The 19,592-nt window shown below is 40.2% G+C and overlaps 1 long non-coding RNA gene and 1 pseudogene across 1 annotated transcript in view; one reads left to right on the top strand and one right to left on the bottom strand.

Annotated features, from left to right (window-relative positions):
- The window catches only part of LOC124291091, a 107,695-nt gene that overhangs the window by 41,561 nt on the left and 46,542 nt on the right, over nucleotides 1-19,592 (bottom strand). The gene's annotated exons all lie outside the window — the stretch shown is intronic.
- LOC124291090 overlaps nucleotides 1-19,592 on the top strand; it is a 122,247-nt pseudogene that overhangs the window by 58,929 nt on the left and 43,726 nt on the right.

Raw genomic sequence — 19,592 nt, 5'->3', positions numbered from 1 at the left:
TTGTCTTCCAGTCATCGATGCCACATTAGAATATTTTCAAATGTTAATAAAGTTAAAACAATCATGAAAATATGGAATTTAGGATAAATGGTATATAAAGATTTGAGTGGTATGCCACCTGCTTGTTTCCAGAAAGTTGAGTAACTCCTAAAAGTTACTGATCGTGCGAGGGTATACCTCCACCTCTGGCTGAACCAAAAAATAGAGAACTCTGCCCTAAGGCTGTCCCTTGTTTTATATGGGACTAGCCCGTTTACATAAATAAACCATCTTAAGAATTGAATGATTAGCATCTGTGTTGAGGTAATCAGTACAAAAGACATTTCTGGCTGCACCTGCATTTTACTGCAATCATTCTGATATTTAGATGTTTTATACAAATTATTGCCGTGGGTAACAAGATTTTTCTGGAACTTCTCATGCTTAAGCCATGGATCGTACACCTCAAATGTTTTAAGAAATATTTTTTCACCTCAATAACGCATCAGCAAATGTTAACATCTTAAAGTTTAGCTTAGATATCTTATCTAGATCTCTTCCCTTAGTAGTGAATGAGTGAGTGAGTGAGTGAGTGAGTGAGTGAGTATGGTTTAACGCAGCTTTTAGCAATATTCCAGCAACATCACAGCGGAGGACACCAGAAATGGGCTTCACACATTGTACCCATGTGGGGAATCGAACCTGTGTCTTTGGCATGACGAGCGAACGCTTTAACCATTTGGTCGTCAGTAATGAGTATGGGGTGGTTATTATGTGTGACTGAGGTCTTGTTCTGTGATAATGGTGACTATATAGTTTGCCATGCTGAGTTTAGATTGTTATACCCACCCAAGATATAATTGGAATATTGCCGACTGTGGTGTAAAACAACATTCGCTCATGCTACTGAACTTAGGCTGCATAAAAGAAATTCGTACATCTCATATGCATTTTTCTCGAAACTGTTGGGGAGGTAAGAATTTACCTCCAAGAATACAGACAAACATAACTAGTACACACTGAATTAAGCATTTTAACACAACTGGAAAATGTTTGTGTTTATTTTATGGATAACAAAGTCTACTTCGTATGGGCTGGAGACCCGTGAAGATCCGGGGTAGAATAGGTCTTCAGCAACCCATGCTTGCCACAAAAGGCGACTATGCTTGTCGTATGAGGCTATCAGATCGGGTGGTCAGGCTCGCTGACTTGGTTGACACATGTCATCGGTTCCCAATTGCTCAGATCGATGTGCATGCTGTTGATCACTGGATTGTCTGGTCTAGACTCGATTATTTACAGACCGCCGCCATATAGCTGGAATATTGCTGAGTGTGGCGTAAAACTAAACTCACTCACTCGTATGGGCTGGAGACTTGAAACCCATTTCTATTTTGGCAATATAAATGACTAATGGTCAGAAAGTGATGTGCCAAAACCCAATAGACACATCCCCTTTATCAGCCCTATATCACCCCACTCTATGGTCATGTAGAGAAACATATCTTACTTACTTCATGAAAGATGCACACTTTACGTCCACGATAACAAGATTATTTCAAGGCTTAAGATATCAAATGTTCTTTTATATCCATACAGCTTTTAAAGGTTCTGTATATGTGCCAAGATAATGTTCTCATTTTCCATAATCAGTATTTTTTCATTCCTGAAAAAGAAATATCCAGTGGTGAGATACATCAATGTCTTTATCAAATAAAGCTTGCACTGATTGAGAAGAAATTCATCAAAACTGCACTTTCGCTGTGAAGTTTGAACCCAACTATTGATTTCATCAAATTCATTTCTCGAAAATTTACGCATATATTTTTCTAGGCATCATAAGCAATTTCTAATTTTGGCTGAGTTTATGCAGGGATTAAATTTAATGACCAGGTTTTTCAAAGCCAAATCAATGTCAGTATGTATTTGATTAATCAGCAAAACCTCTTAACATACATCAATCAGTGAATCTGAGATGGCTATAAATGCTGCCAGGAGATTGTAAACTGCTTGTAGGGTTTTCCAGAGTGAAATGTCACAAGTCGGCTGTCAGAATACTTGTATGTCACTATTCATTATGGCTGAAATCATGAAATTTGATATGCTTCGTAGGTTGTTCATTAACACTTCAGTGGTTCTAGACCATCATCAATCATTATTATTGCAATGCCGATCCAAGCTTTGTCAGTAACTTTCTATTGCAAGATTTGAAACTAAACATTGTGCACTGTCACATCTTTGAGAGATGCAACCCAAGTTGCTCAGACAAATTCTAGTATGGTCACTAAATGTCATGATGACCTTATGATCAGTCTCAGATTTTTAATGTGGAAACATCTGTTATCATTTACAAATATAGCTGTGATGATTTGTAATTTCAAATAATGTAATCAATAGCGAAGAAAATCAAAGGTAAGCTACAGAGCCTCCAGGACCCATTTATACTTTAATACCAAAATGATTGGGCCTCATAAATGGGTCACTTTTCTGTCCTATAATCATTGAAACAGTAGGGGCTGATGTTGTCCTCACGCAGACATCATTATTTGGCACAGTAGCATGTCTCGAGAAAATGTCTTCCGGTGATGCCATCAGATTTCCCAGGAGTAAAACAAAGGAAGTTCATGAATATTTTTCTGTCTCCTAGACACTTTCCTTAAATACTGTTTTTGATACTTAAATTTCCACTTCTCCAGAGAGTCCTTCCTTTGTTCTGGAGAGCATGTTTTTGACAAAGTCCTGAATGTCTAGCCATGTATTGGTGAACTTTGGGTAGTATGGTATGGTCTTTGCTTGAAGGGGGGCGGTGGGGTAGCCTAGTGGTTAAAGCGTTCACTCGTCACACTGCAGACCTGGGTTCGATACATGCATGTAAAGCTGTATACTACCCTGCCCACTTTTTACAAGAATGACCTGAGTTCCATGAGATGGGAAACATATTTCAAGAACCAAGGACACTGGTTTACCTTAGCACTACACAGACATGTCATTTGTAAATATTTGACTAATCCTTGTGTGAAACATAAGTCATCTGATGTAGCCTGCAGTCCCCTTGATATTTGATACATCGGGGCTGACCAGGGATCCAATCACACTTTCCTGTTAAACTGGATCTGCGGGATGTCACTTTTTCCTGTGTAGCAGGTGGGTAGGCCACAAATATGTGAGTAAATACCAGTGTTCAGATCCCCGAAGGCCCTGGTATCAGCAAAAAGAGATGTTAACACAGACAGATTGATAGATTCACATTAGGGAGGGACCTTTGGTGGATGTTGGAGGTAGCAATTGCCTGGCTCCAGGCAGGGCTGCACCAGGTGATGAAGAGCTGTTATCTCCACCCGTCTAATTTTCTATGTAGGTTTGGTCAATCGTGGCATCTAATGAATCAAAGTCTCTTGTGTAGATCATCCTAACAAGAAGGTCTTCCTATGTAATAGAAAAAGTCTGGGAAGTTTACACAGGGGTAAATGGTAGGTTGAGGATTTAGATTTTGAATCAATTGGGATCAGACCAATAAATTGAGATAAAGTTGGGTTAGAACCGGACGTGGCATCTACTTTATCAATGATTCCCAAACTTCTAAATGCCAGTTTCTCAACATGTATCTTAATGACTGTCTCACCTGAAAAAAAGGGCTGAGGTGAAAATCAATTATAGGAAACCTCCAGGTTGGTGGAAACAAATTAAAGCGTTAAAGAATGATAAAAAGACTGTTTGCATCTGTGAACTGATGGAAACTTGCCTGGAACTAAGCTGTTTCTTGTTTTTCTGTATCTGGCTCAAGGGCTGTTGGAGGTTATGTTGTATAAAGGCTTTATCTACGGATAACTTCTGTGCACTTTTATTCTTCACAACAACAAGAAATATGAACTTGAAAGCTAGATGGGTTTTGTCCACACATTCTTATTCTCAAGTATATTTTGTCATCTTTTTCCACACATCAGTTGATTTCCATGACGACCATTTTGCAAGAGCTGCATTCATCACTTATCAGCCATTCTTTGTAATGCAGTGAGCTTGATTGTCAAGGTGATTTGATTTCAAGGCAAAAGCAAAGACTGTTACAAGTCATTGCTGAAGTGTGGGAGTCACAGTGCTAAGACTGTTACAAGTCATTGCTGAAGTGTGGGAGTCACAGTGCTAAGACTGTTACAAGTCATTGCTGAAGTGTGGGAGTCACAGTGCTAAGACTGTTACAAGTCATTGCTGAAGTGTGGGAGTCACAGTGCTAAGACTGTTACAAGTCATTGCTGAAGTGTGGGAGTCACAGTGCTAAGACTGTTACAAGTCATTGCTGAAGTGTGGGAGTCACAGTGCTAAGACTGTTACAAGTCATTGCTGAAGTGTGGGAGTCACAGTGCTAAGACTGTTACAAGTCATTGCTGAAGTGTGGGAGTCACAGTGCTAAGACTGTTACAAGTCATTGCTGAAGTGTGGGAGTCACAGTGCTAAGACTGTTACAAGTCATTGCTGAAGTGTGGGAGTTACAGTGCTAAGACTGTTACAAGTCATTGCTGAAGTGTGGGAGTCACAGTGCTAAGACTGTTACAAGTCATTGCTGAAGTGTGGGAGTCACAGTGCTAAGACTGTTGCAAGTCATTGCTGAAGTGTGGGAGTCACAGTGCTAAGACTGTTACAAGTCATTGCTGAAGTGTGGGAGTCACAGTGCTAAGACTGTTACAAGTCATTGCTGAAGTGTGGGAGTCACAGTGCTAAGACTGTTACAAGTCATTGCTGAAGTGTGGGAGTCACAGTGCTAAGACTGTTACAAGTCATTGCTGAAGTGTGGAGTCACAGTGCTAAGACTGTTACAAGTCATTGCTGAAGTGTGGGAGTTACAGTGCTAAGACTGTTACAAGTCATTGCTGAAGTGTGGGAGTTACAGTGCTAAGACTGCTACAAGACTGTTACAAGTCATTGCTGAGACTGTTACAAGTCATTGCTGAAGTCACAGCACAGTGCTAAGACTGTTACAAGTCATTGCTGAAGTGTGGGAGTCACAGTGCTAAGACTGTTACAAGTCATTGCTGAAGTGTGGGAGTTACAGTGCTAAGACTGTTACAAGTCATTGCTGAAGTGTGGGAGTCACAGTGCTAAGACTGTTACAAGTCATTGCTGAAGTGTGGGAGTCACAGTGCTAAGACTGTTACAAGTCATTGCTGAAGTGTGGGAGTCACAGTGCTAAGACTGTTACAAGTCATTGCTGAAGTGTGGGAGTCACAGTGCTAAGACTGTTACAAGTCATTGCTGAAGTGTGGGAGTCACAGTGCTAAGACTGTTACAAGTCATTGCTGAAGTGTGGGAGTCACAGTGCTAAGACTGTTACAAGTCATTGCTGAAGTGTGGGAGTCACAGTGCTAAGACTGTTACAAGTCATTGCTGCTAAGACTGTTACAAGTCATTGCTGAAGTGTGGGAGTCACAGTGCTAAGACTGTTACAAGTCATTGCTGAAGTGTGGGAGTTACAGTGCTAAGACTGTTACAAGTCATTGCTGAAGTGTGGGAGTTACAGTGCTAAGACTGTTACAAGTCACTAAGACAATGACATTTTCCGAATGTGTAGAATAATAAATGATGTGGCTGATTCTACTAGCATGGACTAACATCAGTTTATAGTGCTAGCATGGACACCCTTCTCAGACATGGTATGCTGAGTACCATCTTTAACATGTTTTGGCATGACAAGGGGACCAAACAAGCCTTCAAGGTTTTACATTTAACTTTAAACCATATCTCTGCAGTAGACACCAAGAATTGGAGTTCCAAACTGTACCCACTTTGGCCCAGGGAATCAGACCTGGTTTGGATGAGACAATGTTTTAACCTTGATACTATCTTAGTACTAAGAGCTACATGTGCACATTGCAGTGAGATACTTCCTTAACACAATATGCATGAAAATGTACACACCTCCTTGTATTCCACCATAAAAGTCTTAAAAATCAACATAAGTTATGACACACAGGTGGTGTTTGATTTTCGAAATAGACAACTTAGTGACCATTACAGCATCATTTCCAGACATTTTGGAGAGAATTATCACTATTATCCCAATGGTCACTGAAACAAAAATGTAAACAAAATCAATGTTCATATAGTAAGCCAAATATTTTGTGCATAGAGCCTCTGTGACATTCATGCACCCATGAGACGAGAATCTTATCGTGGATAATATATCATCCCTTAGTAGATAATTGTTGCCTGTCATAGATCTTATTTCCTGTCGTTAGTGGATGCTTGATTGTGGCCATTTGCACCTCTCTATGGGACTCTCTGTCCACAACGACACACAGTGACCTTCTGAAGGGTAGGAAATGGACACTGCCAAGTCATCTGTGGATGCAACTCTCTCTGTCCACAATGACACACAGTGACCTTCTGAAGGGAAGGAAATGGACACTGTCAAGTCATCTGTGGATGCAACTCTCTCTGTCCACAATGACACACAGTGACCTTCTGAAGGGAAGGAAATGGACACTGCCAAGTCATCTGTGGATGCAACTCTCTCTTCCTCCTTCTTCTTTTCCAGCTCAAATTAAATATTGATAACTGAAAATGTTAAGCTTGTCCACAAGACATGAATTTTTGTAAAAAGTCCTGGAGTTCCATTTTTATTTTGACATAATTTCCTGTCTGTCAACAAAGGCTGTTTTATTATGTAACATTTTTTTTTCAATTGTTTTAATTCAATGTTTTTATCAACTTTGGAGTTGATCTTAAGGCCATGTTCTCTGCTGCTTCCTATGGAAAAAACTGGGATGCAACTAATATTTTGCATATGCTGGAAATAGGTTTTGGACTATAAAAATCAATTCAGAGAAAAGCACTTATGTAAACTGAAAGGTTTGATTGCGAATGACTGTGAGCAGTAAGTTGTTTGACTATGGACAATATTATAGATCACTATGTTGACTATGGACAATATTATAGATCACTATGTTGACTATGGACAATATTATAGATCACTATGGACAATATTATAGATGACTATGTTGACTGTGGACAATATTATAGATGACTATGTTGACTATGGACAATATTATAGATGACTATGTTGACTGTGGACAATATTATAGATGACTATGTTGACTATGGACAATATTATAGATCACTATGGACAATATTATAGATGACTATGTTGACTATGGACAATATTATAGATCACTATGTTGACTATGGACAATATTATAGATCACTATGGACAATATTATAGATGACTATGTTGACTGTGGACAATATTATAGATGACTATGGACAATATTATAGATCACTATGGACAATATTATAGATCACTATGGACAATATTATAGATCACTATGGACAATATTATAGATCACTATGTTGACTATGGACAATATTATAGATCACTATGGACAATATTATAGATGACTATGTTGACTATGGACAATATTATAGATGACTATGTTGACTATGGACAATATTATAGATCACTATGGACAATATTATAGATGACAATGTTGACTATGGACAATATTATAGATCACTATGGACAATATTATAGATGACTATGTTGACTGTGGACAATATTATAGATCACTATGGACAATATTGTAGATGACTTTGGACAATATTATAGATCACTATGTTGACTATGGACAATATTACAGATGACTATGGACAGATGACTATGGACAATATTATAGATGACTATGTTGACTATGGACAATATTACAGATGACTATTGACAATATTGTAGATCACTATGTTGACTAAGGACAAATTGTATCCATTCGAAACTGGATAAATAAAAATATCATAACCCCTCTTTAGGCAAACAGCCACTTTAATCTAGCCTTATGTACTTGATACATGAATAACCATCAAAATGGTTTTCATGGCACCAATCAACCATTTTGCAAATCATGGAACGAGTCAGTGACAAGTATACAACACCTGTCTTTAGCAGGAATGGGATCCACAAGATGCAATGACATACTGAAACCTAGGATCCATGCTTACAACAAGCTTAGATATTTAAACCAAATTTGATCCCACATCATAGTTTTCTGTTGAATCAATGATTTGATCCTTAGCAAAGTGTGAATAGTATACATGACTATGGACGATATTATATGTGACTGTGGACAATATCATAGATGACTATGGATAATATGATATGTGACTGCAGACAATATTGTAGATGACTATGGATAATATGAGTGAGTGAGTATGGTTTAACACCGCTTTTAGCAATATTCCAGCAATATCATGGTGGGGGACAACAGAAATAGGCTTCACACATTGTACCCATGTGGGGAATTGAACCCGGGTCTTCGGCGTGACGAGCGAACACTTTAACCACTAGGCTACCCCACCACCCGGATAATATGATATGTGACTGCGGAGAATATGATAGATGACTATGGACAATATGATATGTGACTGTGGGCAATATCATAGATGACTATGGATAATATGGTACGTGACTGTGGACAATATTATAGATGACTATGGATAATATGACATGTGACTGCAGAGAATATGATAGATGACTATGGACAATATATATTATATGTGACTATGGAGAATATGAAAGCTGACTAGAGACAATGTGATATGTGAACATAGACAATATGTGACTATTGACAGGATCAAGGAAATGTTCACCAAATCTATTTCAAAGCGTTTCTTTGAAGCTTACAGAGTTTAAGTAAGTCACCAAAATACAATCATCAGTGTTTGGATGACGATAACTCTCTACAAGTCAGTACTGCCTGGTAAGGTACTTTTACACTAACCAATTTTCCATTTGTGTAAATATTTCCTTGCCTGTTTGATATTCACATCCATCAAGGCTTGCATTAGGCTGGAATCTTTCAACCACATTATGTTGCACAATTTAAAAAAACCTCAAGGATGAGACCCATTATGGCTGCCTATTGAGAAATATAGAAGGGAATAATTTCCCCCACGAGGCTTTTTTCCACAAGAAGACTTACGGTTTACCTAAGTGCCGTGTCTCAGTTCTCAGGAGGGATGAACATTTATTTTCATGGAATACTAAAAGCTACAGGACCATTTCAGGAAGGTCCTTGCAAATTCAAGTGTGAGAAGTGAACTTTAAGACACAAACGGTCTTCTGGAGAAAGCGTAGCATCCATTAGAGATCTGCAGCAAGAAATGACCTTGTACAGCTTAATATGATTTCTTGTAAACATTCAAAGAAATTCCGCTCAGTGGGCAGACATTGGTAAATAATGATCTTAAAACGCTCAGCTAAATCTTGATCTACTGAGTGGTGTATGCAGTTGAAATCCCGAGTGTTTGTGGAAGTCTGAAAAGTTCGTTCTCACAGTAGCCATCTTTGGTTTCATCTCAGCACTAGCTGGAGTATTATGGATCCCAATTAGATGGTCTAGACGAGCCTTGTGGGGACCAGGCATGTCTGGTTGGGGTAGTTTGTAACCATTTCATATCTTAGTTAACACATTCAGGTTACAGAAGATGAAGAAGTGTCCTATGGGATGTCTAGATGTGATGTGGAACTTAACAGGACAAGACGGATCTATTGGTCACTTTCGAAAACTCTTCTTATCAAGGGTATATAGTTCCCTTGTGAGAATATGAATGTCTTTCTTAATCAGATGTAATTATGACCTTTGATGAAGTCCCCTGTAGAACACTGCAGTCTCAGGAAGAAATGAGCTCCATGACCAGACAGGACTATCTGATCATATATACTGATGGAAAGAAGTAAGGTACCACATTAGTGGCCTTGACATCTTGTAAACTGATGGAAAGAAGTAAGGTACCACATTAATGGCTGAAATGTGTTCTGTTGCAACTCCACAGCTTTATATCAGTGTGTGGGCGTGGGTGGCCTTGACATCTTGTAAACTGATGGAAAGAAGTAAGGTACCACATTAGTGGTACCACATTGTGGCTGAAATGTGTTCTGTTGCAACTCCACAGCTTTATATCAGTGTGTGGGCGTGGGTGGCCTTGACATCTTGTAAACTGATGGAAAGAAGTAAGGTACCACATTAGTGGCTGAAATGTGTTCTGTTGCAACTCCACAGCTTTATATCAGTGTGTGGGCGTGGGTGGCCTTGACATCTTGTAAACTGATGGAAAGAAGTAAGGTACCACATTAGTGGCTGAAATGTGTTCTGTTGCAACTCCACAGCTTTATATCAGTGTGTGGCATGGGTGGCCTTGACATCTTGTAAACTGATGGAAAGAAGTAAGGTACCACATTAGTGGCTGAAATGTGTTCTGTTGCAACTCCACAGCTTTATATCAGTGTGTGGGCGTGGGTGGCCTTGACATCTTGTAAACTGATGGAAAGAAGTAAGGTACCACAGTGGCTGAAATGTGTTCTGTTGCAACTCCACAGCTTTATATCAGTGTGTGGGCGTGGGTGGCCTTGACATCTTGTAAACTGATGGAAAGAAGTAAGGTACCACATTAGTGGCTGAAATGTGTTCTGTTGCAACTCCACAGCTTTATATCAGTGTGTGGGCGTGGGTGGCCTTGACATCTTGTAAACTGATGGAAAGAAGTAAGGTACCACATTAGTGGCTGAAATGTGTTCTGTTGCAACTCCAGTGTTTTATATCAGTGAGAGGCAACTGGTGGTCAAGACATCTGTAAAATGATATATTCACAGTGCACCCCTTTAGAACACCAACATGTTACATTTAAGGGTTCATATTACCAATAAAGTGAGATTAAGATATTTGGTTTGTCAGCCATATTTGTGGGATTCACCCACATTCCTGACACTCTATGTACTGTCCACAGAAGTGTTAGAACAAATCACCCACACACCCACCCCCACCCCCTACCCACACCCACATGTCCATGAAGTAACAAGGGAAATATGATTATGAAACATTGTTCACTGTCAGTCTGCCCCCTGTCCTGTTCCAGTGCATGGTCCAGGGGATTGAGTGACTGTCTGGAGAGCAGATGGTCAGTGGTTTGATCCCCAATCAGATCACACCAAACATGTTTAGAGAGAGTACTACTTGCTACTGTCTGTCAGTCAGCATGGAAGTGATAACTCATGGATTCACTGACATGACGCCAGTACACTGTGTCTGAGTGGTGTATTCATGTTAAACTGACATGACGTCAGTACACTGTGTCTGAGTGGTGTATTCATGTTAAACTGTAGCTTGTCATGAGGTGAGGACCATAGATATATACCTGATTTAGTGCACATACACACTTGAGTAGGAATCAACTAAATGTTGTCCTTCGACAGTACTTTCAGTCATGATTGACATTTCTTGGTACTACTGGAAGTAAAACTAATTCAAATTGTGGACATCATACATCAAGATGTTGAGATGAGACTTAATTTCAACAGTCAAATGTAGATCTGAACACATTTCTGCTGTACACTGATTTGACAGATGTTGATGAAATATTCACTTTAGAATTTTGGAATCCTCTCTATCTCTCTGTGCTAGTTTGAAAGTTTCCCTGTAAACGGTACATAACCAGTGTATGTACTAGTTCAGAAGGCTAAAAGGTAAGACTTGTGGCACCTTACATCCTGAAATAGCAAGTAAAGACTTGAATAAGCTGATTGGGTGATGCCTTGTAAGACAAATCCTGAACAATGTGTCGATACCAAGATCAAACAAAGCCTTCGATGTCTCCAAGAACCACCCTGCTACCTATCGCATCAACTGCTTGTCAGATATCTGCATATTATTCATTTGAATTCTAAAAAGTTGGACATTATCTATAATAGGTGGGCTGTATTTGCAGACAGACAGGATGATAGCATCGTCCAACAAGGGACAGCCATTTCTCACTGTGACAGGAGTGTACAGTGTTTGATATGATGAATGGCTATCTGATTTTCAATATTTATAAAAGGCTTTTATTCAATGCATACAATGAGTGACAGACATGATCAATCATTGACAAAGAAATCAATTGGTTATTATTCTCCCTTTTTTCAAGAAGACTCCAGGAATGCCAGGAATATATAATCTAAATGGGAGGTACAATATGATTTATGATAACTTTTTGGTGAAATTTGGTCAAATGGACCCTGGAGGAACAGGTCAACTCCTTGAAGTAATGAGATGCCAGCTATATGACGTAACAGAGTTGAAGAAACAAACGTTCCTCTGCAATACACCATTGATAATGTGAGACAATTCAAGTATGGTTTGTTTCTTGTGGCCTGTTGCCCATGTTTGTAATGTTCCATATAGGCAATGTGTCTGGACAGAGTTGCATCCCTTTGTCAAGCAAGGATCCATTGATCATGGGTTAAAATCACAGATTCACTCTAGATCTGTTTTCTGTCAGCAGTGTATGAAATAAGGCCCGTCCGACCGCCCGACATGGGCTAGATTTCTGCTGGACGGTCTAATTTTACAACTAACCAGCCCGATCGACGGGTGACAAAAATATTTAGATAACGTGTCCACTGGCACTGTCTATTTAGTATTTAAGAAGGACTGGTTTTTGGATTAAGAAAGTTTTTGAAGTTACCAGCCCAGATGTCTGGCTAGGTTTTTGGCTTATTTCATACACTGCTGTCAGCCTCATTCCTGTATTGCTTGGTACGATCTGCACCATTTGCAGTTTCCTCCCAAGTTACTGTGATCTAACAACCAAAATGATCAAATAAAGAACTACAGTGCCAGTTTTGTCATTTATGGAGGTGTAAACATGAAACACACAGGTGGCCCTGTTGTTGAAGGTGGTGCAATAGGCTGTGCAGAGTTCCATCCCTTGGTATTCCACAAGGATCATGTGATTGAATCCTGGTTCATCCTGATAGGTTTCTAGATTATCAGCCCCATACTTCTGCTCATGGGTTTCATCAAGGTGGTAAATGTCTAAGATGTTCAAAGAGCTTTACTACCTCATTTAGCTGACACACTGTGATAGAACTGGAACACTATTCACTATTCAACGACTCCCTCCCTCACTCACTCACCACTCACACAATTTTTTCTTTCATGGAACTGGACCACCTTGTGTTTTCAATGAATCAAACTGTGTGAATGTTTTTCTAGAAGAAACTAATTTGGTTAGTATGATCGTAATATAAGTGCTGGCAATACCTGAAATGCACTCTTTTCTCTCAGTGGACCAAACCTCTTTGGTAAATTGAATCGCTGGGAACATACATGTAATATGCTTCATGACAAATATTTTTCTTGGAAGATAGTTAATTTGTGGCATAAGGAGTCATTGCCCCCAGAAATAATTGTATGTGTTCATCAGAATCACTTCTGCTGATCTCAATCATTGCAACTAACAAATGATGATGAAAGTGGACTACAAATAATAAAACAAATATTGGATGAAAACAAAAAGCAATGTAGATGTAGACATGACCACTCATTCCGATTGCAAACTAATGTAGGTGTGTCGGGAATTCTCTACCTCACGTGACAGAATGTGCACAATGACTGGCCCCTGACTTGTAAAGCCACTTGATGCAATGTTCATCCATTGTTGTTGATAATTAAGCTCTGTACTCAGGGCTAATTGGTACGAAGCAATTGTTCCAGCAATTGTAGGCTTAGATTTGGCTATCATCCTCTTGCATAGTCATTTATCTTGCATGGTTGTCACTGATAGGATCTGACGTATTTACTGCCTGGCTCGTTAACTTTTTCATAAAAGAAGGATATGTATCTTGTTATTTTGTTGAAACTAAACCTGTTTTCACTTGGTTGGCATCAGGTCCGCTTGAAGAGCAATGAGCAAATATTGATGTTTAAGTAATATTTTACACTTGAGTGAAAGGGTCTGCCGATTGTTAGGATGAACACATGCAAGATGATAGTAGCGTTTTAATCTATCTGGCCTTCCTCACTTCAAGGGTTTTGCCAAAAGAACGATAGAGCTTAAAGATTATAATGATCTAGTTTTCAAAGTTGGACGGTGGTCGGTGTGATGTTGGTATAGTTGGTTGGAGTGGAAGTAGTAGTAGTGGTGGTGGTGGTGGTGGTGGTGGTGGTGATATCGGTATAATTGGTTGCAGTGGAAGTAGTAGTAGTAGTAGTGGTTGTGGTGGTGGTCGGTGTGATATCGGAATAGTTGGTTGGAGTGGAAGTAGTAGTAGTGGTGGTGGTGGTGAAATCGGTATAATTGGTCGCAGTGGAAGTAGTAGTAGTGGTTGTGGTGGTGGTCGGTGTGATATCGGAATAGTTGGTTGGAGTGGAAGTAGTAGTAGTGGTGGTGGTGGTGATATCGGTATAATTGGTCGCAGTGGAAGTAGTAGTAGTGGTTGTGGTGGTGGTCGGTGTGATATTGGAATAGTTGGTCGGAGTGGAAGTAGTAGTAGTAGTGGTGGTGGTGGTGGTTGGTGTGATATCGGAATAGTTGGTCGGAGTGGAAGTAGTGGTAGTAGTGGTGGTGGTGGTGGTGGTTGGTGTGATATCGGAATAGTTGGTCGGAGTGGAAGTAGTGGTAGTAGTGGTGGTGGTGGTGGTGGTTGGTGTGATATCGGAATAGTTGGTCGAGAGTGGAGTAGTGGTAGTAGTGGTAGTGTGGTGGTGGTGGTGTGTGGAATAGTTGGTCCGAGTGGAAGAGTGGAAGTAGTAGTGGTGGTGGTGGTGGTGGTTGGTGTGATATTGGAATAGTTGGTTGGAGTGGAAGTAGTAGTAGTGGTGGTGGTGGTGGTGGTCGGTGTGATATCGGAATAGTTGGTCGGAGTGGAAGTAGTAGTAGTAGTAGTAGTGGTGGTGGTGGTGACATTGGAATAGTTGGTTGGAGTGGAATGGTTGGTGAACCCCAGAAGTGAGTGTTTGGAATGAAGTGGTGGTGACAGTTGGAATAGTTGGAAGTGAGTGGAAGTGGTGGTCACCCCCCAGAATTGGTTGTTGGGGTTGGAACGGAAGTGGTGGTGGTAGTTGGAATGGAAGTGATGGTGGTGGTTGGAATGGAAGTGGTGGTGATGTTGGAAGTGGTGGTTGGAATGGAAGTGATGGTGATATTGGAAGTGGTGGTTGAATGGAAGTGATGGTGATATTGGAAGTGATGGTGATATTGGAAGTGGTGGTTTGAATGGAAGTGGTGGTTGGAATGGAAGTGGATGGTGATATTGGAAGTGGTGGTTGGAATGGAAGTGATGGTGATATTGGAAGTGGTGGTTGGAATGGAAGTGGTGGTTGGAATGGAAGTGGTGGTGATATTGGAAGTGGTGGTTGGAATGGTAATGGTGGTGGTGATATTGGAAGTGGTGGTGATATTGGAAGTGGTGGTTGGAATGGATTGTGATATTGGAAGTGGTGGTGGTAATGGAAGTGATGGTGATATTGGAAGTGGTGGTTGGAATGGAAGTGATGGTGATAATGGAAGTGGTGGTTGGAATGGAAGTGATGGTTGGAATGGAAGTGATGGTGATATTGGAAGTGGTGGTTGGAATGGAAGTGATGGTTGGAATGGAAGTGGTGGTTGGAATGGAAGTGATGGTTGGAATGGAAGTGGTGGTTGTAATGGTGGTGGTGGTTTGAATGGAAGTGGAAGTGATATTGAAGATGGTGATGGTGGTAGTTGGTGATATTGGAAGTGATGGTTTGGAATGGAAGTGGTGGTGATATTGGAAGTGGTGGTTGGAATGGTAATGGTGGTAGTGGTGGTGATATTGGAAGTGGTGGTTGGAATGGAAGTGATGGTGATATTGGAGGTGGTGGCTGGAATGGAAGTGATGGTGATGATTGGATGTGGTGGTTGGAATGGAAGTGATGGTTGGAATGGAAGTGGTGGTTGGAATGGAAGTGATGGTTGGAATGGAAGTGATGGTGATATTGGAAGTGGTGGTTGGAATGGAAGTGATGGTGATATTGGAAGTGATGGTGATATTGGAAGTGGTGGTTGGAATGGAAGTGGTGGTGATATTGGAAGTGGTGGTTGGAATGGAAGTGATGGTTGGAATGGAAGTGGTGGTGATATTGGAAGTGGTGGTTGGAATGGTAATGGTGGTAGTGGTGGTGATATTGGAAGTGGTGGTGATATTGGAAGTGATGGTTTGAATGGAAGTGGTGGCTGGAATGGAAGTGGTGGTTGGAATGGAAGTGGTGGTGATATTGGAAGTGGTGGTGATATTGGAAGTGGTGGTGATATTGGAAGTGGTGGTTGGAATGGAAGTGATGGTGATATTGGAAGTGGTGGTTGGAATGGAAGTGATGGTTGGAATGGAAGTGATGGTGATATTGGAAGTGGTGGTGATATTGGAAGTGGTGGTTGGAATGGAAGTGATGGTGATATTGGAAGTGATGGTGATATTGGAAGTGGTGGTTGGAATGGAAGTGGTGGTGATATTGGATGTGGTGGCTGGAATGGAAGTGATGGTTGGAATGGAAGATGTGGTGATATTGGAAGTGGTGGTGATATTGGAAGTGGTGGTTGGAATGGAAGTGATGGTTGGAATGGAAGTGGTGGTGATATTGGAAGTGGTGGTTGGAATGGTAATGGTGGTAGTGGTGGTGATATTGGAAGTGATGGTTTGAATGGAAGTGGTGGCTGGAATGGAAGTGGTGGTTGGAATGGAAGTAGTGGTGATATTGGAAGTGGTGGTTGGAATGGAAGTGATGGTTGGAATGGAAGTGGTGGTGATATTGGAAGTGGTTGTTGGAATGGAAGTGATGGTTGGAATGGAAGATGTGGTGATATTGGAAGTGGTGGTTGAAGTAATGATGATGGTAGTGGTGGTGGTGATAGAGTAGGTGTTTGATGGGCTACCTTGTGTGTTTTCAATACTATCAATTCTTTAAGAAATACTCTAAACAGAAAACCATGACAGTAAATGTAATGTTGATCCAGGAGTGGCTGATTGGCCATCTTGTTTCTGTTTACATTGATTATGTTCCATGATAAATGTTTGTCTAGGAAAATGTCATGACAGTACAGACAGGGTGTTAGAGTTGAAACATTCATTGAACTCTAACATGGCACATATAATATTATGATCAAATGTTAACTCTACAATCTTGTGACACTATCTGGAGCATGTACAGAAACTATGGTCTGTATCAACAACATGGAGAATGACAATGTACAAAGAATGGTAGCAGTTCTTCTGAGGATCCACAAATTGTTTTTCTGAATTCCCAATTAATTCTGATGAAAAACACCGTCCATGAATGTACTGTTACACAGCTTGTCTGTGCTGTGTTCAAATGCTTAGCTTCAAGCTCAAAGCTCACGTGTCCTTGGAGGGTATTAGCATTCACTCTGTGCTATTAAAAATTATTCTTCCAAAGAACGACTCGGAAACTTTAAAAGCAATTCCAGCTGAGTTTTATCAAAGACAAATAGATGAAAAATCAATGGGATGATTAAATGAATGTATACCAATCTACGCCAAGTTGGTGTAGCGACAAAATCAATGTTGGTCGTTTCCGCAATAACATGGTCAAATTGGGTTGAAACCGGAATTATTCGCTATGGGAAATTGACGATGTTTCCACAACAATCACCAAATTGATAACGTATACTTACAAATGTCATGCAACCATCACTGACCCCTACCAGGAATTACCCTAGATAACCCACGGGAAGCTTATTTGGTTTGAGATTTCATCTTGGAGAGAAATTTACCCCAACTCAGTGTTTCTATCTGCCTTACAGTTGACAGGTAGTGATTTCCTTATCTTGGGAATCTATCTTTGCAGGAACAAAAAATCTCAACATATTCTTCCAGCTGATACATATGGGGGATGTTTTTGTCCACAATCAATTCCTGAGACAGCTGAACCCCGAGCACTTTGATACATCCACTTGATATTAGCAGTTGTTATTTTGGTAGAAATAATTGTATCTGTTGATATGAAATTGATTCCAGAAGTGAAATACTAAACGTAGCTTGATTTCAATCGATTTCAATTGTCACAAAGAGATTTTCTAGCCAAAGCTGCAAATTGGTAGAAGCTGAGTTTTGCAGGCCAAGCAGGCACAGATCAATCACATAGAGCAATATTGTCTTAGGATTGCTCAGGAAGCCTGTGGACATTTCCATACTCTGTGCTTCGTCTTGGAAGAAGTATCTCCGGTGTAAATCATGGCCAGTGCAATATTACATTCTGGAGGATTTATGCAGTGAAACATAGCTAAGAATATGATATACCAGTAAGCATAGGTACAGCTTTTCAGAAATATGGGATGAACTTGAAATACCAAACTTCTAGCACAACATTCATGAAGAAATGTACCTTTATTAGCCAAAGATGAACTGAATTTTACTTGTTATTTTTTAGCAACACATGCCTCTAGTGTATATATTTTATATGTCAACATGTTTCATACACCTGAGTGTATTGGGAGATGTGAGATGTATCTCGATCCTGTACATCTCTCTGGATCTTCATCTGAAAAGGGTTAATCATTGTCTTTTTCAACTGTGAAATCATCTGGAATTTACAGATGTACGTTATATTGTGATAGGTGAAAGATGCATTTTTTTTGTTGAGTTCAGTTTTAAACAGAATGTTTAACTGCACCCAATGTTGCTGGCGTTGACTTTTTCATTTCTACATTTTTATCCACATTTTTATGCACCAATCTTGTGATCCTAGTGTACTGGATAGGAAACAGAAATCAGCCGAGCAAGGAGAATTGAGAGTGACTGAGTTTAATACTGGAGCCTGCAGTATGTCAGCTGTGTCGCAGGAACCCGTTGACCAGCAGGGGACCGGTATTAAGGGGGTTCTGCAAGGATGAGGATGGTAGGGTTGGTTTGGTGTGAAGAGGAAGGACACAGGGTTGGAAAAGATTTCATTTGGTTTCTTTTCTTCACAAGTTAGCCACGCAGGGATACTGGGTTAGAACAGATCTCCTCAAATGGATAAGGATCATGTATGTCGTCATACACTGATCTGATTGGTCCTCATTACATCAGTCACTGGATTGTTTGGTTTCTACTCCTCACAACAAGATAGCTGTGTGGTGATACTGGGTTAGAACAGGTCCCCAGCAACTTCTGTTGGTCCGAATGGATAAGGATCATGGTAGTTTGCCTGAAAGTCATTCAGGATTCGGTCACAGTTGATGTAATGTGTGACTTTACACGGATTAGACTGATTCTTGAATTCAAACCTATGAGCAGCAGATCCTGTCCCGACCTGATTCTTAGCAGTTTGAAACTCCATCCGTGAGTGTTCCGGAAACCGATTACCTCACAGAGTTGCTTGGCATTTGAGCCATCTTAGAAATTGTAGCTGAAATACTTTCATAGTTGATATGTTGATATTCTACCAACGTCATCATCAGTGTGTTTACTAAGCCAGGATATTATTTGCCTGGAATGCAACAGGTTTGATCTTCCATTTGATCTATGTCAGTTAATTGGAAAACCAAGGGTAATCAAGAAAGGTGAGCTACACTCTGAGCTTGCAGGAAAGGAAGAATGTTTGTGAAGTTATGACGACAATTGATATATTGTAGATTTTGAAACAACACAAATACATTATCATGGTTGCTTCAGTTGACAGGATGATGGCCATCATGTCACAGATCCCATGACAGCTGAGATATTAACTGTAGGCGAAAGAGTAAATGTATTTGTCTTGTTGAGTACCACCGACACTAGTGATAGTAAAACTGTTGTAGATCTGCCTCGTTAGTTGCAGCCAATATAACCACAGTGTTTATTTAGAATCTATTTCATG

The sequence above is a fragment of the Haliotis rubra genome, unplaced genomic scaffold (genome assembly GCF_003918875.1).
Source record: "Haliotis rubra isolate DU_JTF1 unplaced genomic scaffold, ASM391887v1 Scf481, whole genome shotgun sequence".
In the NCBI taxonomy this organism is placed as follows: domain Eukaryota; kingdom Metazoa; phylum Mollusca; class Gastropoda; order Lepetellida; family Haliotidae; genus Haliotis; species Haliotis rubra.
Note: the sequence above shows the minus strand (reverse complement) of the source record. Positions and strands in the feature narration are given on the sequence as shown.